General features: G+C 41.2%; 1 protein-coding gene across 1 annotated transcript in view; it reads left to right on the top strand.

Moving 5' to 3' along the window:
• The window catches only part of mtnr1bb (melatonin receptor 1Bb), a gene marked incomplete at its 3' end in the record, with an annotated part of 62,057 nt that overhangs the window by 37,805 nt on the left and 3,079 nt on the right, over nucleotides 1-21,173 (top strand). The window lies entirely within an intron of this gene.

Here is a 21,173-nt window from a genome sequence, read left to right as displayed (position 1 = left end):
GAAGAAAGTTGCTTGGTCTGGCGTGTTTAAATTTTTGCTACAACATCAGAATTTTAGGGTCTGGCGTTATTGGCGAAACTGTGCTGAACATTGGGGGTGTTAAGATCTCTGTCTAAATAAATAAATAAATCTGGGTAAATTCCCAGATGATTAAACATGCAACTATTTTGCTGCTAATAACTGAAATGAGTAAAGAAAATCAACAGCCTATTTATGCAAGATAATTCATAATTTTGTTGGGGGGGGGGGGGGTTATATTGGTTGGGTCTGGTTATTGGAGGGGGGTCATAACCCCCCTGGAAAATTACGCCCCTGTCTGACGTAAACAGCATTAAAACATGGATCCTTCCTGCCGCATATCAGTGGTTCAGGCTAGTGGTAGTGGTGGTGGTGTATACCCGCTGCTCCGTGCACAGCCGATATATGTTACTACACAGCCACATTGCTGTAATGGTGCACATAACTGCTGCGGTTTTCTCCTCAACAATAGGTGTCACCACTGACAAAAAAAAAGCATCTACATGAGTGTTTTTATAGAAGAGGAAGAAGCAAAAGAAAAGGCAAATAAATTGTTTAAACCATTTAAATGCCACAGTATTGTTGCTGACCATGCTCATCCATTTATTGCAACAGTGTACCATCCTTTGGGATCTAGTAGGATGAGTGAAAATCATGTCCACAAATCTCAAGCAACTGTGTGACGCTATCATGTCAATATGGTCCAACATCTGCGAGACATGTTTCCAACACCTTGTTGAATGTGTGTGAAGTAAAGAATGGTGTCCAGTCCAGTACTACGTAAGGTAAAGGGCCTAGTGAACGTATCTTTACCTCGGAAAAGAAGAATAAAAAGGCTTTATTGACATTGCACTGTGCAAAATACGAAATTAGGAGGGCAGCTTCTGGTTGGTCTGTTAAAACATTAAACGGCACAGTAATTTTATACAACTAATAATGAATAATTAGATAAATATAAAAACGAATTAGGTCCCTTCACTGCTAACAATATTATTCTCTGGTGACCTTTATTTTTCTTTCATGTTTTCCTATCTTCCTAATTTTATGTTTTCTGCTAATCGATTTATTCATTCATCTCTGCAGACTTAGCGAGAGAATATACTTATTCCTCTTGCATAATTTTCACATATGATTTACCAGGGCACCTGATGGTACACGTCCACGTCATGTGGGAATCACATTATTTACCCACCTTTGCTGACTTCTCACTTTTTACTTTTAGCATTTCCTCATGAAAATGCAATTTTTATCACACCTGACCACTTCGGCTTCCACATCACTCCCTTCTGGACTCAGCCTCCAATTCTCTCATCTTTCTATTGGCATCTATTCCTTGTCCCCATTCCTTCACTAAAAACAAATTTAAATGCAAAAAAGGCAAAACAGCCTTGCATGTCCTCCCACAGGAATGATGTGGAAAAAGGATAAATGAAAGAAAAAAAAATCATTGCAATTTCCTTCCAAAAGGCATTTCTTATATAGTCGTTAAGGAAAAATGCATGAAATTATTTTTGATTCTATATTGTTTGTTATAGTCATTTAAGGCTCATGATTTCTTTTTATCAAAGAGCATCACATTTCTGTCAACAGCTCAATATGTAATTATGCACATGTGTGGCCGAAAATTTAAATTTAGCAACATATTTTCCACTCATTAACAGGGCTCTAGAGTGCGACCAATTTGGTCGCAAATGCGACCAAATTTTTCAGTGGTGCGACTAAAAATAAATATTTGGTCGCACAGGTGCGACCAACTGTTCCGGTAACAAAAAAAAAATCTCTGTAACTCTCCTTGTGGTCAACAACAGACACACATTATGCCCCTATCGTGGACTAAACCAATCAGAGATAGTCAGGGGCGGGACCTCTCTGATTGGCCGTGGTCCAGTTGAAAGTGCAAGTGGAAGAGAGAGGTGAGTAGCTTGAATAAAGCGATATCAATTCATTAACGGATTCCACACAAAGACCTAAACACGGAGCGGACCCAACACATCAGAATCAGCTTCGTCTTTCTCGGCTTTCTCACCCGACGGCCTGAACACGGACACGCTGTCGGAGCTTAGCGATTCTTCGGGTCCGCGCTGTGTTTACGTCTTTTTGCGCTGATTCTGAGCTGCAGGTTTTGCCTCTCTCCAACCAAAATTCACCGAGCCTGCAGCAAAAGAAGCAGCAAACTGCGCTTCACATTTGATCAATGTCGTCATGAATTCCCTCTGACTTTTGCTGTTTTGCTTCCACCACGATAAAAATCACACTTCCTGCACAGCTCTCTCTCTCTCTGTACTTCAGGAACAGTTTCCCGTCTCAAATCTGTTTTCTGCATTATTCATTCGCTTATTACCCACCAGTCTAGCGTTGTTTACAGCGCTTTTTCTTTTTTCACTTAAATGACCTCGGACAAGAAAGCCTAATTTCTGCTGTTCAATACTGAAGAAATTTAAATTTCTTAAAATTATGCAAAATTGCAGAATATTTTTAAGGTTATCTGCTATAAAAAAGCCAGACCAGGAAAATCTCCTTCATGTTTTCCTGTGTTTTATTCTCAGTTACTTTCACACAAAGGCATCTGCTGTGATTTTCACAATTCTGATGAAGTCTCATGTGTATCAGTACTGATAAATGATCAGAATTATAATATTTCTGACTGTCTGAGGCTAAATTGAATCAAATCAGGACTTTGAGAACCGGAATTGAATGGATTATAGAAATCAGTGATGATACTCAGCCCTAGTGAGCAGCCTAGGCCTGAGAGAAGTGGATGTACTGTAGCTGTGGGTAATAAGAAAAGATGAAAAGAACTATTGATAACTTTTTTGTTAAGTTAAGGCCTGATCTGTCTGAAATTCATAGCCAGTGCTCTGACACGGTGCCATCAATATTTGAATGCTGAAAAAGCACAGTGTATCCAGAAAACACATTATATGCTGCAGTAAATGCACTGCCCAAGTGTCCCCTCTCCCCACGGCCTTTCAGCAGCAGACAGCAGCAAACAGGTTGTCAGAGGAGGCCAAGATGATGATTAAGTTTTTAACATTTTCTACAATATTGACAAAGCACTTTAAGCACAAGTTTGTTAGTTAATAATTTAGAAATTAATATTGTCTGTATGGACTTCCCCCCCCAAAGAAAGTGCACATGTAAAACTGCGGTGTTAAGCGATGCGGTTGAAAAATTTGAGTGCGCCTAACTTTTGTGCCGGTACGCCTAAATTTTTAAAGTTAGGCGTACCGGTGCGCCCATGTCAAAAAGTTAGTCTAGAGCCCTGATTAAGCATAAAAATTAGAAAAATTTAAAAAAGCAAAGTAATAATAAGAATAATTCTTTGACATGTTTATGCTTGTGTGTTTCCTCTTCAGTGCATATATATCATAATGACTTCGGACTGTGTATATGTGTTTCTTGTGGAAATGTGAAAAATCCAATGACGATGTAATGTAATGCAATGATTATGGCAAAAATGCTAATCACAAATACAGTCCTATACTGAGGTCACGATTGTTTGTCATGATCATTCATTAATTTTAGAAACAAAAAATGTTTTTATTGCACCGTCGTTGATAGGTTTGTAGCTTAAACCTATTCGCTGGAACGTTCAGGATAATTTAATTACACAGCAAAAGCATTGAACACCAAGTAGGCAAACTTCTTCGTGTTACTCATGCATGAGGGAGACCTGTCTGGAGCCAAGTGTCGTTCCACCCACTTGACCTCCGTCAGACTCTCAGCCAGGTTCCCCATAGCACTCCTTTTATTGAGCTCACATGAATATACATAGGTTCATTAACATATGACGTCTTCATACACACAAAGAGTACCTTGCCTGTGCGTTGCGTAAGTCAAGATGTGACCCTGTGAAGACTCCCCAAAGCTGGTGCCAGGAGTCTTCACAGGGTCCATCTAAACAAAAGGCTCTTAGCCTAAAACTGACATAGCTACGTTTATCCTACCATAAAACAATAAGACAAGGTACGACCTCTTCCCATGCTCCCAGGATGTAGGTGTGAATGCCAGAACACTCTGGAATGCACACAAAGCCTTTGCAGACTATTAAGGATCACACATCCTATCACTACACAATCAATTATACACCTCTAAGCATATATGGTTAAATATTTTTAAGCATAAATGACAATAAACAATACAAATCTAACAGTCGTGTAAAAAGGACACTGATGTAACACATTCACATCTGTAGAAATCTAAGAATTATGAAAAATATTTGTATATTTTGCACCAAAGCCTGACACAAAATGAAATCACAGGGGCATTGTAAATGAATCCTCATAGATTAATCTTTGCAGACAAACTGTATAAAATCTTTCCCTCCATTCATTCTACCTGCATGATGGATGTGACTAAAACTCACAACAAAGTGTTCAAACAGCTGTGAGAGCCCTCTATTTCCCCTTCAGTGTTTTGAATACAGCACAGGTTTTGCCAGTTTGGAAAAATAATTGCTTGGGGGGATAACGCATCTTTTGTCCAGTAAGTTGACCATTTTACTCACCGTGTTTAATGGACATGCATCTCTGGCCAAATGGAATGTGATTGCGCTGATGATTTCAGTGTGTCTTTGTGAGCTGGATGGATACACTGACACGCACAAAGGCTTGCTTTCATGGATGTCTGAGTTGATGTTGGATGTTTCATGTTAGCCACCATTGTTCTGTTTTTCGAAGCCTTCTTGCATTCATAATACTGTGTTTTGTGGTGTTTTTCCAGGCAGTTGAATAAGTTAGTTTTGTTGTGTAGTTTTTTGTTTTTAACCCTCTGCTATGTTTGATTCTTGTGGTGCGAGCTAAATATCGATAGTCTCGATACCAACTTTGGTATTGGTATCAGATCGCTACTGGCACATAGCACATAGGATTGATACTTCAATACTGTTTTTATTCTCTACGTTTAATATGTAGCCCACTGAATTGTATTAAATAAATCAATTTTTGGAAATGAAAAAAATATACCTCAAACATGCAGAAAGAAAAATGTCTGAACCTTTTTGTGTTGACTGCCAGGTCCATTTTATATATAAACAACACAAGATGACCCAAAGTGCTTCAGAGACAGACATATTAAATTTCAGGGTCTCCAAAAAGTCCTGCTTTAAAACACATGAAAAACTGAAAGGTGTGTTTTGTTGCGCTGATTATCGTGGAAATTAAAAATCACAGTGATTAATAGTCATTACAAATGTTCAAATTGATGATGATTCATATCATAAATTATTTCAACTTTATTTGTATAGTACATTTAAGTGCTTTACAGGTTCACCCCAGCAAAAACACAGATAAGGGACAATAGAAATAAGCTGCCTTTACAAGTAAAAAGTATTGGTAACGATATTGTCATCAGCACCACTAGCCTTGTGTTTACATGGTATTGGATTGATACCAAAATATGCAGTATAGTACAGTACTAGTCCAGAAAACTTCCTGCTGCCGTGTGCAGGGAACAGCTGTGACTGTTGTATGCAGGCATCTGGCGAGGCACTGATTTAGAGAACGCTCAGTTTGCTTTTGCTTTCTGTTTTAACTGGGAGAGCATGCATTTCAAATATGGCTCAATCATGCTCATATAATTGTGGGGACACAAATACATGATCAATATTAAAATTTGAAGAATTGCCCTAGTGTAATGTAATTGCTCTTTACATTGCACTAAACCACAAAACAGGAAAACCAAGTTAAGTGCGAGTTTCTTCAGTGAATAATGATGAAATGTGATCATCATCATAATCTATAGCTTAGCAACCAGATGGTTCTCACAAATTCCCCCAGGCTTCTCAGCATGTGTGCTCACACATGTGGGACACTTGTTTGCTGCTTTGTTGCTGCTATCTGATGACAGAGGAAATGAAGCAGCCAGCTCTCTCACAAAACCAAATCCAAATTTCTATGTCCATGCCAACACAGTGCTCACGTAGCATGTGGCTGTTTATCTAGTCTTAGAGGAGCTAGCTACTGTATGTATAAAAGAAACAAACTAGTACATTCATTTCTGTTGTTAACATACTTAAATAACTATGTTTTTCATTCAGCATAACAGTCCCATGATGTAACTCGTTTATTAAAATAATATGAATGCTTGAAATCGTACTGCGATTTCAAGCATTCATATTGTTCATATTCATATTGTTGCTGAACTACCACTATTCAAAATAAAAACTATTTTCTGTATTGGATGTGATTCAGTCCAACAGTAAACTGAAAATGAAATTCCCACACTAATCATAAAATGTATTTATATGTCTGACTGCAATAAAAACCTTGAAAAAATGCTGGTTTGATGTTTGAGGACAAGATGATAACTTCGAAATAATGACGAGCCATATGAAAAGACACTTCTTTAAAAACATTTAGCAAAAAGTCAGCTTTATTTCTACTTCTACTTGGTTGAATCTTGATTACTTGATGGTTCATTACTTTTCCTCAAACACTTATAGGCCACTAAATGTTTGACATTCTGTTGTCATAATGAGTGTGATTAAAATGATTACATTTACTTGGTACTCCAAGTGTTGCATAAAGAATTTTTAGTAATTCTTAATAAGACATATATTTCACTTGTTCCATTAGTTCATGAACACAGGCTTTGGCCATTCCTAAGTATCTTAAATGGTTTCACACGAGAGAGGACCCAAACACAAGACGCATGAGCCCTGGATATAGTCTAAAATGTAAAACATTATTCCAAAAACAGTGGTTGAGCAGGTGCAGGTAGCATGGCAAACAAAACAGGTGAGGAGCACACCAGGGTCAAAGTTCATAAAACAGTTCCAAAAGTTATTACATGAGAAGATTAAATGGCAACACAAAGGAAACCACAAAGGAACACTAGTACTGCTAAGGTTTGATTTTCAAGACAATCCCACAGGTGTGCTATATATATGCTGGCTGACTGAGAACAGTTGTAGCAGACAGATAGCAGGTGCTAACGAAGGAGGGGCAGACAGTTACATGTGTAGCAGGGAAATTAACAACGACCGAGTAGAAATAACACAAATTGTAAAGTAAGTTTCAAGATTCATAAAGACAATTATAAACAGTAGGTGAAATATTGTATAGCAAAAAGAATGCAATAAAACAAAATACAGATTTTTTTTAAGCATAAATAATCAAATAAAGCAGCATAAACAAGAGGTTTGTGGTGCAAACTGCAGACTTTTGTTATTTGCACCTTTTAATTACTTGACATAATTTTCGGTACAATTTAATTTTTTTAATTTATATGGATATAGTGCATGTGTAGCATTCATTTCGTTGTTTAGTTCCTATTTAATTCAGGAACACTTTACAATATATTCATATTGTTATGCATTTATAACCTGTTACTGTCATGTACATAACAAAATGACAACAAAATTAAAGTAAAGTAAATTTAAAACGTATCCCATGCCAACATGTCAGTCTAAAAACCCATTGCCATAATAAATAGCTCTATAGAGCATTATTAGTTCTTTCACCTTCAGATCACTCTGTTAACCTTGAAGGTGAGGTCAAAGGTCAAATGCTACATGTTATTTTAAGTTGACCTTGAATGCCTTATTGGGTGTATGCCAAAATTTTAGATGGATTGTTAAAAAGACCCCACTCTACACAACTACAAAGTTTTATTAGAATTCATTCAAAACCTTTCACCCTATCACACGCTACCAAATACATAACCTCCTGGGTGGAGGTAATAAAAAGGCATGAGAACTCATTCTGGTTTAAAAACCAAATGAAATGGGTTTTAAAAGGGTCCAATGTTTAGGGGGTCCTGGCATGAGCAGGCAGTTTATTCCACAGTTCAGCGGCAGTTCCTGCAAACTTCCCAATCATGCCTATGTTTAATCTGAAATTGGGACAACTGCGAATTTTTGCTTTGTAGACCTCAGTGATCTACAGAGAGTGTGCAAAGTAAAAAGATCAGAGATGCAAAAAGATGCCAACCCATGCAGCATCTTAAAAACAAACACTGAAATCTTAAAATCAGGTCTAAAACAGACTGGTAGCCAGTTGTATGGAAGCTGAGAGGAGGAACGTGTCGTCTCACTTGCATGTGCCAGTTAAGAGCTGAGCTGCGATATTTTGGACCAGCTGCAGTGAACCGATCAATGACAGGCTGACAGCTGAATAAAGACTGTTACAACAGTAAAGAGTAGATAAAATAAGGCATGCATGACCTTTCTGAAGTTGAAAAACTGTCATGTTTGCATGTACCCAAAGTAAAAAGAACTTAGTTTACAGGGATTTTAGACACTATGGCTTCTCATAAAAAGGAAGTTCCATCAGAAAGAAACTTGAAATCTCCTTTTTGCTTTGTCATGCCAATAACGGCCACTGACGAGAGCCTTTTTCTGTTGGACTTCAACAATCAATCACAGTAAAGCAATTGCAGGACCAAAGGTTTACCGGCAGAATATTGCATAGTAATGAAATGATAAATGGTATTCATTTCACCTGTCAGTGATTTTAATGTTGGACCTGATCAGTGTAAATCTCTGTGTGCATGTTTATCCATGCTCTATGCATCACTCTGCAGTGCCTAATTTAACTGTTAATGTGGGAAATGCGCGCCTATACAAACACACCTGTCAGTAATGAACATTAATCTATCCACAGATAATTTGTGCTTTGTCAGAACATTGGGGAACTGTACAAAAGAGTCACACATATGCACATCCAATTTATATTTATATCCACTAGAAGAAATGAACAGTATTAGATTACAAAATCTTATCAGTCCATAATTGAAGATGTCATGCTGCATTTGCCACAAAAATCTTGCTGTCCATAGACATTTTTCTTATATTTGTGGTTCGTGACTGATGTATGCTGTCACATACGCACAGCACACACAACAGTTACAAGTGTTAATCGTGTTAAATGACTGAAATGATTACAGTGACTGTGGAATTCCCTGGTGAAAATCAGTGTATAACAATCTGTGTTTCTGTTGTGCACTCCTTGAATTAAAACTAATATTAATTTGCAGCTAATCTTTCAAGTAATATAAAATCGATTTAAAGTCCAAATATAAAAACAACCCCAGACTGGAACACTGGTAAGTGATCTCAATTATAAGATGATGACATTTTGTGCAAGAAAACATCCCCTGCATGTTTAGAAAAGTGGTGTTCATCATTGACATTTACATTTGAAGTCTATAAGCCATCTGTGACAATCTGGTCACACGGGGCTGGTTGGGATATAACTGGAATATCAAAATGATTGATGTCCATCCAAGCTGAATAACTTATTTCTCCTTGTCAGTTGAAGTGCACAGTGACAGCGCTGGGCTGATGGACACACACCGAAGCCACATGGGAGCGCACAAAAGAATCCATGTGTACATGGTTTAGCTAGAAATACATTTCTGGTGTGCTGTGCATCGTGTACTTTTGACATGGTTTGACAGTTATATGAGACACAGTAAACTCCCACAATCCCTTTGAGATATGTCTGCGAATTTGCCACGCAAGAGGCCTTTGTCCTTTGTCATCACCACTGACAAGGAATGGGAATGATCAGTAGTTGTTTCACCTCATGAGCACAAAAGTTGTCTTTCAAATCACCTCTGTAGGTGTCAGCAGATGAAATACTGGGCGAGCCAAAAATATGAAAAGTAGAAGGTGAAAGACAGTAAGACCTGGTGAAGCTCTGCCATGTTTATCTGGACATTTGTGTTGTTTTCGTTTCTTTTTGGGGGGCAAACGTCTTTGAAATAAGTACAACATCTCCAAGTAATGCACCTACTAGTGTCTTTGGTTCCCACTTTTTGTATAACTGATGATTATTCATGGAAAATGGTTATTAAGTTGAGCTTGCATGAAACAACTCTGCACTTTAAGTGAGCTGTTAAAGAATCCAGGAGTGAGGATTCATGCATACATGAACATGGAGACTTAGTATAATCAACAATACCTAAAGCTTAGCGCAAAATGGAGAATAGTATGGAATGAACTGCATTTTAGATTAGATATGTGCAGGCAGAGCAGTACACCGTCTGACAGCGGGAGCCTGTGAGTCTGAGCTCAGGGCAAACAAAACCCTGATTTAAAAAAGAGAAAAAAAAATATCTCAGCACACATTTGCAAATCGCCACAGGTGTTTGCAAATCTACCGTGGCACAACTCTAAAAGCGTAGCAAAAAAATTACGTGTAAAAAGACCTCCAACTGAAAGGGGCCTGTGTTGACACATTCCCTGCTCTGAATAGAAAATCCACTACAGATTTAGAGACTATTTTAACATTTAATTTAGATCTGATTGCACGCATGGGCTGAGATTCAGTTTCACATCTGTTTGCAGATATTTCTGCCAAAGAATGTCCCAACAACTTTCCAGCTAAAAACATGGATGAAAACAATTCAAATCAGCAGCTGGGGTAACATCAATGCATTGTCTTTTTCTTGTGCATCATTTCATTTCATTTATTTATTTTGCTTCACACATGGTACAGCAGTAATTCATTTCCCATACACAACCTTCCTTTCAATTAAAGTAACACTTTCCATGCATGAAAAGGAGCAGTAAGAAGAATAAATTCTTATTGACACCTGCCCCTTATCTGTGACAATACAAGTAGGCAACCAAAATTACACTCTGAGAATATTCTGCACATAACAAAACAAAACCAACAGAACAATATACTCAACAATGAGCAATACCACTAAATATCAAACTAAAAGGATCATTTTTTCTACAATTAAATTCTATTATTTTCAACTTCTTCATACTGGTTTATCATTTTATTCTTATAGCAGATTTTAAATTGAGAAACATTTGTACAACACTTAAGATGATCATTGAGAGAATTCCAGTTTCTTATGCCTATGACTGTTGGACACATTTGCCTTTGTGTGGTTTGAGCAAACCGATGCTTAAAATAAAACTTCCTTCTGCCGTCCCCATTTTCTGAACACAATACAAATAAACTTTGTAACTTAAGAGGTAGTGTTTTATTTTTTGCACTAAACATAATAATTAATGTCTGTAATTTCACTATATCTTCTAGTTTTAATAATTTAGATTTTATAAACAAACTATTAGTGTGTTCTCTATATTTAACATTATGCATAATTCGAAGCGCTCTCTTCTGTAATAAATATAATAGTTTCATATTAGTCAAGTATGTATTCCCCCATACTTCAACACAATAACTCAGATAGGGTAGAAACAATGAAAAATATATTATTCTCATTGTCTTGTAATCTAATATATATCTTACATTACCCAGGATATAAATACTTTTAGCAAATTTTTTTTTTATGTTCAATATGAGGTTTCCATGTTAACTTGTCATCCACTATTACACCCAGAAAACAGAATTCTGTCACTCTTTCAATTAATACTTTTCCTCCTTTACACAGTTTCCGAATATCATAAACTTTCAGCGATAACTTATTTACATCAAACCATTTTTTTATTTTTTTCATTTCAGTAACCATAATTTTAACCAATTCTTTCAAGTTTTCTCCGGAACAATAAAAATTTGTATCGTCTGCAAACAAAACAAAATGTAACATTTTTGACACATCACAAATGTCATTTATATATAAATTAAAAAGTTTTGGTCCTAAAACAGAACCTTGAGGGACCCCACATTCTGTTTTCATTCTATCAGATGAATTGCCTAAACACTGCACATACTGAAACCTATTATCTAAATAACTGCTTAACCAGTTCAATACTATTCCTCTCACACCATAAGTACTTAACTTAGAAATCAACATGGAGTGTTGCAGAGTGTCAAAAGCTTTTTTTCAATCAATGAATACCCCTATAGAATATTTATTATTATGTGCTGCTGATGAAATGTCTTCAATAGTATTCACTAATCCTATTGCTGTTGATCTGTTCCGTCGAAATCCGTACTGACTTTCGCTTAACAGTTGATGTTTTTCAATGAAACTATCAAATCTTTGTGCAAAGAGTTTTTCAAGCACTTTAGAAAACTGTGATAGCAATGATACTGGTCTATAATTATTAAAACTATGACTGTCTCCTGATTTATAAAGGGGAGTAACTTTTGCCACTTTCATTCGGTCAGGAAATACACCCGTATAAAATGAGAGATTAAAAATTTAACAGAGAGGTTTGATTATACAATCCAAAGTCTTTTTTCCGATGACCATATCTAACCCATCACAGTCTCTCGATGTCTTGTTTTTAGATTTTGCTACAATAGCTATGTAATGTATGTTTGCACTGATTGCCGATCACGCTTCAACTGAGTCGTCCTCGGTCAGAAGGAATGGTACTCCACAGTGATGTAGTTCAAATAACTTTACTAAAGAGGTGGCAGATGACATCAACAGGATGTACAGCGTTGGTAGGGAGGCATTACAGTATTCACATGCAGGTAACGGGGGTGTGAGTGTGTATATGGGTATGTGTGTGTGTGTGGTCATATGGTAAGCACGCACGCAGTATTAACTCACACCGAATGCACGTTAATACGTTACTCCTCCGACACACCTCTCATCTGTGCAGCGCTGCGCTGAACACGTTCCCAACCGGACGTACAGATACCGAGGTGCATCATGGGTAACGTAGTATAAAACAGCTACAGTGAACAAGCGGACTTTTAACAGCCGCCCCTGTATTTGTAGGCAAATACACTCCCGCTAGAGTCCTTCTATTTTGGAACAGTGTCATTTGAGTCCTCAGGAACTTTGGGAAGTTCCACCAACTTAGTTACCGGGCGAACATAGGTACTGTCTTTAACCTTGACCTCGGCAGCTCGAACAACGCCATCAGTCCCTGGGAAAACTTTGGCAATGGTACCCACAGGCCAAAGGCCTCTAGGCAAGTTACAGTCCACAATCATAACAGCTTGTCCCACAGCCATGTTGTCAGTGGACCTCCTCCATTTCTGTCGGAGTTGCAGTCCTGGGAGGTAGTTCTGTATGAACCGCTTCCAGAAGTGGTCGCTGATGACCTGACTGTGCCTCCATCTTCTGTTAGAAAGAGTGCCTGAGGGGCCGTAAGCTGCCTGGGGTAGTGCCGAATCATGCCGCCCCATCAAGAGAAGATTTGGTGTGATGGGATCTGGGTCAGCTATGTCAGCCGATGCATAGCCAAGCGGCTTTGAGTTCAAAATGCCCTCAACCTCTATGAGAGCAGTGAGTAGGACTTCTTCCACCACAACTTGGTCCTTCAGGACCACTTGCAGAGCTGACTTCACTGCTCTGATTTCCCTTTCCCATGCTCCTCCGAAATGAGGAGAGTGTGGGGGATTGAAGCAGAAGTTGATAGTCTGCTTGGCCAGTTGCTGCTTGAGGTCCGGCTCCATGTTTTCAAACGCCGTTTGGAGTTCTCTGTGCCCACCTCTGAAATTGGTCCCTCGATCAGACCACATCTCGTATGGCTTTCCTCGGCGTGCAATAAATCTGCGTAATGACATAAGGAAGGAATCGGTGTCAAGACTAGGGAGGAGATCAAGGTGCACGCATCTGGTTGTAAGACACTTGTAGATGATTCCCCAGCGTTTCTCTCTTCTACGACCTATCTTTATCGTGTATGGCCCAAAACAGTCTACGCCCGTTGACCAGAACGGCGGCTTATAGAGTCTCAGCCGCGATGAAGGTAAGTCAGCCATTTTGGGTGTAGAAGGTGAGGCGCGCCATCTCCTACAGTCCACACACTGGTGCTGATGCTTCTTAATGGCTTGACGTCCTCTGAGAATCCAATAGGTGCGCCGTATTTCCGCAAACAGCCTCTCTGCACCTGGATGAAGGAGCTGGTCATCATAAGTTTTTATGATGAGCTTGGTCAGGGGATGTTCAGCTGCTAATACAATGGGATGAATACTGTCTGGATCTAAGTCGGCAGCTCGACGGAGGCGGCCTCCGACTCTGATGAGACCGGTGAGACTGTCATATTCAGGGGACAGCACGCTGAGCGGACTGGGTGCCCGATCTGGAGGGCTCGGGCCTCCTCTGAGAAGCTGTCAGTCTGTGCCGAGCGAAGCAGCATGGTTTTGGTTTCTAGTTGCTCCGCTGCTGTAATAGAAGCGTCAGCCGCCCCGTGTTGGGTCTGGTAGGTAGCAGCAATCAGCTCATCTAGCGTGGCATACTGTGTTGGATCCGGTAAAGTCAGGGATGCAGAAACGTGCCCACAGAATGCAGTCTTCCTGAGCTCTGCCTCACTGCATGCCGGGAACTCTGTTGGCAACTTAGGCCAAGTGTCAGCAGTTTGTGACAGAAAGGGTGGACCATGTGACCAACGATTGCGGACAGTTAGGTCAGCGAGATGTTTCCCTCTGGTGATGTCATCAGCAGGATTGAGGTCAGAGGTCACATACCGCCACTGTTCAGGAGATGTCAGCTCCTGTATTTCACAGATTCTAGTCCCCACAAATACCTTATAGCGACAGGAACTAGACTGGATCCACTGCAGCACCGTTGTAGAGTCTGTCCACAGGTAGATCGATTTCAGGAGGATGGTGAGCTCTGTCTGGAGTAATTTGGCCAATTGGGCCCCTGTGAGCGCTGCGCAAAGCTCCAGCTGGGGTATTGACACCTGTTTACGTGGGGCCACTCTGGAGCGAGCCATCAGGAATGATGTGGCGATGGGCAGTTGTTGATCGATTACTCGGAGATAAGCCACAGCCCCATACGCCTTTTCTGATGCGTCACAGAATATGTGAGCCTCGTATGTCACATTGCTGGAGTTGTGAGAAGGAGTGTAGCAGCGGGGAATGGTGACATGCTGAAGGTGTGACAGTTCACCTTCCCACTCAAGCCAGGACTGAAGTAGATTCCCTTCTATGGGCTCATCCCATCCTCTCTCTGTGCTCCACAGGGCCTGTACAATCAGCTTGGCCCTTGTAGTGTAGGGACAAATATAACCTAGGGGGTCATACTGGGTAGCTAGTACCTTGTACACGTTGCGCAGCGTGACCGTGGAGTAGGTTATAGGGCGGTGCTTATATCCCAGGACATCTGTCGGGCAGTGCCAGCTGAGTCCTAATGTTGACTCTTGTGGGTCGAGACTTTTGAAGTTCAGCCAAAGCTCGCAGCTCTCTGATCTAGCTGAAGCGGGCAGGTGAGCAACTACTTCGGGCACGTTGCTCGCCCACTGACGTATCTCGAATCCTCCTTGAATGAGTAAACCTCTCATTCGGTCGATGAGCTGCTTTGCCTCTTCTGGGTTGGATAGGGACTGTAAACAGTTATCCACATAGAAGGCTGTGTGGACAGAGTCACAGATGTCCTTGTGGGTGTCTTCGTGCTCCCTTGCATGTCTCTGTAGGGCGTAAATAGCACAACAGGGGCTACATGTCGTTCCGAAGGGCAAAACTCTCCACTCATATACGTCTGGGGGCCGGTCAGTTTCACAATCCCTCCACAGAAACCGTAGTAGAGGACAGTCCTCTGGGAGCAGCCGAATCTGGTGAAACATGGCTTTGATATCTCCACTCACGGCTAAAGGGTGTTGGCGGAAGCGGAGTAATACCCCCAGCAGAGTGGGCCCCAAGGGAGGTCCTGGTAAGAGGTAGTGGTTCAGGACGGCCCCCTGAAACTCAAACGAACAGTTGAAGACCACCCTAGCCTTATCATTGTGATGTACCATGTGGTGGGGTACATACCATGACTCGGAAGAGCTATGTGTCTCATCTGGGCTCAGCTTAACAACATAACCAGAATCTACTAACCTGTGGATCTCCTGGCTGTATGTGAGGGTCAGATCAGGATTCTTGGCCAGCTTACGTTCGGTGGATCTGAGGAGGCCTTTTACTGCTTCAGGAGAGACACACATCCGTGGAAAGTCCCTTCTTCTCAGCAGCGGAGTGGCGTATCTCTCGACACCGTCTACTGGGACTCTGATAGTCTTTGTCTCCAACATAGCTACCGCCTCTCTGTCCTCCTTTGACCGTGTGACCTCCTTCTCTGTCCTGTAGGGGGGAGCATCTAGTTGCCACAAACGCTTCACATCTTGATGCACGGCCTCTGCAGGAGAAAGGCACATGTTCAGGCACTGCAGGTCCCCCTCAGATGTAGGCATACTACTGGCCGGCCCCTGGATGGCCCATCCGAGCTTGGTGCAGATAGCTACTGGCCCTTTGGACAACCCCCGAAGGACGGGGCGGACAGGGGTGATGAGATGAGCGTTATCTGAGCCAATCAGCACCAAAGGTTGGATCTGGTTAAATCCCTCAATCTGGACTTTCTGTAAGTGAAGATACTTCTTCTTTAGCTGTTCAACTGGACATGACTGAGTAGCTAGGCTCAGTTGTTGGGCTGTGAAAGCATGTGTTACTTTGTACCTCACTTTGGGCTTAGCCCTTGGTGACACCTGAAATGAGACAAAGCCTCCCTTCATCTGGATTACATCTCGACGGATAGTTCTCAGTGAGAGTGTTGCTTCCTCCTGTTCCAAACCTAGAGATTTAACTGCCGCTGGAAGCACAACAGTCTTCTCTGAGCCGTCATCGAGCACAGCAAATGTATTCAGTGATTTGCCCCCATAATGTAGTTGGATTGGTACTACCTTAAGCATAACACGACCTGAGTGACTTGAATAGTCTAGGTAGACCATACTAGTACTCACAGTTAGTATGTTAGGGTCCCGCTTCTTGGCCTCAACCAGGTCATGGAGCACCAACAAATGCTGGTCACCACAGGTGCTGCACGGCTTCTTCAGAGTACACTGCTCTGGAGAATGTTTACGGCCACAGCGCCAGCATTTGGCCTTCTCGGTAATCCAGGTAGCCATAGCTTTGAGGTCTAGCCTTTTGAATCCATCACAGCCATTCAGATAATGCTCTGTCCCTTCGCAGTATGGACAATAAGGTTTGAACTTCTGTTTCTTCTTAGGTTGGATTGTCGGATCTGGAGCTGTAGATTCTCCCTCCTGGTTTAGCTTGGCTTGGGCTGGATTTGGGCCGTAGTAGATGGAAGCAGATCTGTTGTGTGGCTTGAGCCCTGCTGAGGCTTTGAGTAGGTTCTTCTCTGGACGTGGCTTGTCCGGGGGCATTTGAGAGGCTTGTCTGGATAGCTGAAGGACTTGGGATTTCCGTTCGAGCCATTCTGAGAAGTCGTACATATTGTATGTTCGGCTGCTGCCACTGCGGATGATCCCTCGGGTAATACAGTACTCGATGAAGTTGTCCCTGTAGTTCAGAGGGAGCTTAGTAAGCAGTCTGTCCACATGTGAACCACAATGAAGCTCACTGGCTGCTACTTCATCCATGGTACTGAGGAGCCCGACCAGGCTGGACACCGACAGGGAGAGGTCCTCAATAGCTTGAGAGTCTCCGGCTCTAATAGGGGGGCCGTTTAATATGGTGCTAAGCTCACTTTGGACTAACTGCCTTGGCTGTCCATACCTCTGCTCTAGCGCCCTCATTGCACTAGTGTAGGGAGTGCGGTCGTGAATGTAGCGCTTGGCTACCTGTAAGGCGCTGGGATGCTCGAGATGATCTAGTAGGACCTGATACTTGTACTCTTCTCCCAGATGTGAATGTGGCCCTAAGGTGCTGTCCAGCCCTTTCTTTAATAAGGCGAAGTCACTCTCTCTCCCCGACCGGAAGATCACCAGCTTAGGCTTTGGGATGCCATATGAAGACGCCACCATCATCTCCATCAGGTTTGGTAGAGGCGTTCCTGCTGGGTAAGTTGTGGCAACCTGCGGATTATGGTGTTCAGCAGAGGAAGATGATGAATAGTGACTGCCTGAGGGATAAGGAACATAGTACTTGCCAGCTGGATCAGGCACAGCTTCAGGATGCAGTATGGTGGGCACAGGGCGATGAGCTTCTGTCCACTGTGATGGCTGGGTCACAGGCGCTGGTGGACGTGAAGGTTGCTGCAAGTACACAGGATTAGCTGGATGTCTGACTTGGAAGACAGGAGCAGCGGGATGTGACATCTGCTGCAGACTCATTGGGTCCACAGCCTGTGATAGCTGGTGCACTGAAAGATGAGCATGTTGTAGTGGCTGATCAGCTGGGGATGCAGAATGTAATAGCTGCACCTGGCCTGGCCTGTTTATCAGGAGCTGATGTTCCGATCGCTGATATGAGAAGGGTTCAGCAGTGCATCGCCCAGGTCTCCTGAGTGGCGTCGATGCAGCTACATAAGTGGCAGGGTGCAGCACTGGCTGAATGTGAAGGCTCGCTTTACGGGGAGGTGATGGAGCAGATATTTCTGCTGGCGTTGGCATGTTTGCAGGTGTTGTGGTGCCCTGCTCTGAGGGACTTACTAGCACAGTTAGTGGCTCTGTGGTATCATGTAACACCTCATTGCTAGGTTGTAGTGGTGCAACTTCTGTTGTGGAGGAAATACGTTGGGGTTGTTCTAACGCTCCTGTTTCTGGGGGAAGAGGACTGCCAGGTTTAGAAGCTTGCTCCAAACGCTCCACCCGCTTCAGTAATGTCCCACGAGTTTCCTCCATAGACACTTGCAGTTGAGTCATGTGTTGGAGGACACTGCTCCAAACTGATTCCATCTTCTGCCATCTCTCATCCTCTTCATAGTCGGAGCTGCTTGAACTACTTGGAGCGCTAGATGGCTCAGTTAGGTTGTGCTCATAGTCCACCAGATGTCCTGGAAGTTTCGTCTCCCGCGTTGGACGGGGGCTACTCGATGCACCTCTATCCTGAGGGTTTGCCATCTCATTAACTCAGCCAAGGCGAATCCGGCTCGAAGGACCACTTGTAATGTATGTTTGCACTGATTGCCGATCACGCTTCAACTGAGTCGTCCTCGGTCAGAAGGAATGGTACTCCACAGTGATGTAGTTCAAATAACTTTACTAAAGAGGTGGCAGATGACATCAACAGGATGTACAGCGTTGGTAGGGAGGCATTACAGTATTCACATGCAGGTAACGGGGGTGTGAGTGTGTATATGGGTATGTGTGTGTGTGTGGTCATATGGTAAGCACGCACGCAGTATTAACTCACACCGAATGCACGTTAATACGTTACTCCTCCGACACACCTCTCATCTGTGCAGCGCTGCGCTGAACACGTTCCCAACCGGAAGTACAGATACCGAGGTGCATCATGGGTAACGTAGTATAAAACAGCTACAGTGAACAAGCGGACTTTTAACAAGCTATGATTTCTTTTTCAGTGATTTCCCCTAAAAACATAGACTGTACCACTCTGCTATCTCCTTTCCATTCGTCACTCCATTCTGAATCATCCTGTTTTCTAATTACGTTTGCCAGGTTAGGCCAAATATTTACAAAAAAGAATTAAATTAATTTACCACTTAATTCATATCACTTATGACCTTATTTTTCTTATTAAAGGTAAATTTAAAGATGTATATTTATTACCCAATATGTTTTTAAGATATTTCGCGTACCCTTAACATTATTTTTGTTTTTGTAAAATAATTTATTATAATACTCTTTCTTAGCCTTTCTGATCATTAATACTAACTTATTTTTTATAAACTTTATATTTCATTTCAGCAGGCTTTGTTCTAAGTTTTATATAATCTCTATACAGTTTATTTTTCTTTTTACATGCATTTTCTAATCCTTTTGTTATCCATGGTTTACCAGTAGTTTTCTTTTTCTTTTGCTTATATAATACCAGTGGACAGTGATTTTCATACAAAACCAGATAAGTATTTAAGAATGTCTCGTATGCAGCATTGACGTCATTTACATAAACCTCATTCCAATCTTCTTTCATAAGATCTTGCCTGAACTCATTTATTGCATCATCATTTCTAATTCTTATATATCTGTCCGCACACACTTCCTCCTTTCGTGTCATTTTATAATCTAAAGTAACAAAAATAGGTAAATGATCACTTATGTCATTTATGACAAGACCACTTATAATGTTGCTTTCCAAGCAATTAATGAAAATGTGATCAATTGAAGTAGCTGACTCTTCAGTTATTCTACTAGGTTTAGTAATCAGAGGGTAGAACCCTCTTCCAAATAATAACTCAATCTGATGATGTCTTATGATTGGACATTAAAAAAAAAACAATATTATAATCCCTGCAAATACAGAATGTCTTATTTCCCTTTACCTTGCTCAATAAATCTTCTACTACATCTGTGAATGTTTCTATCAGTGTCCCAGGCCTCCTATACATACAAGTAACAATTATATTACTCTTTCTTTCCATTTCTATTTCTACTGTCACACACTCCACAGACATATATTCAACATGTTTACATTTCAAATCACTATCAACAAAAAGTGCCAAACCTCCTGCCTTCTTATTAGATCTATTTATATGATATAATTCATACCCATCAATGTGAAAGTCCCAACCCCGTTCCTCATCTACCCATGTTTCTGATAGTGCTATCACTTTAAACTTGCCTTTCAGATTATTCAAAAAATCACTGATCAGAACAAAACATTTATAGAGGCTTCAACAGTTGAAATGAATTAATGAAAATGTATTACCCAAGTCAACATTATCCCTAAATCGATTCTCATAATACTCGCATGTAACATTAATTGCATTAAGCACATTCCTTTCTGGATCTATATTATTTTCAAAATCATGTAATTTGTAATCCGAATCTTCAGTCATTGTGATTGGGTATTCTTTAAATGTCTGTAATCCTTATGACATAACATGTATTTCACAACGCATAATCAATCCCAGTTCCATATCCACCTGCAGCTTCACACTAATACTCTTCCAGTCTACTGTCTCATACCTTGCCATTTTCCCCCTCTGACAGTTGAAAATAGTGTCTTTTATTGAATACGTTCGGCTAGTTGTTAGCAAACACATCATAACAGACCTTCTGCCGTCCGACTGCAACAGTGTAATCATCCCCCGTAGTTGTCCAAATCATGAAGATCCCTGATCATTACAACCTTGGCTTCTTCTGGTGTTCCGTTGAGCTTTATCATCACTTTGCAATTTCTTGTCCATGTTGCTTGGATTTTTTTTTCTTTACGCATGATACGGGCTTGTCTGGCAATATCGGCGTTCTTTTTTGTGAGATGTCCACTCCCTTTCAGTTGTCTAGACTGCCTCAGTAGCTCAATTTTGTGTTTTCGATTCACAAATTTTACTACTATTGCTGGAGGTGCGCTGGCATTCTTTCTGGGGAGGGTATAACACGCCGCGATGTTGTTGCTATGCAGGGGAAGTTTTTTATTCGCAAAAAACTCCACTACCTGACGGTCTAATGTTTGTTGCTCCTCCACCGGGGGCTCATCTCCGCCAGACCT

This window comes from Rhamphochromis sp. 'chilingali' (assembly GCF_963969265.1).
Source record: "Rhamphochromis sp. 'chilingali' genome assembly, chromosome: 19".
In the NCBI taxonomy this organism is placed as follows: domain Eukaryota; kingdom Metazoa; phylum Chordata; class Actinopteri; order Cichliformes; family Cichlidae; genus Rhamphochromis; species Rhamphochromis sp. 'chilingali'.
The sequence above is the reverse complement of the archived record's forward strand: the minus strand, read 5'-3'. Positions and strand labels throughout refer to the sequence as shown.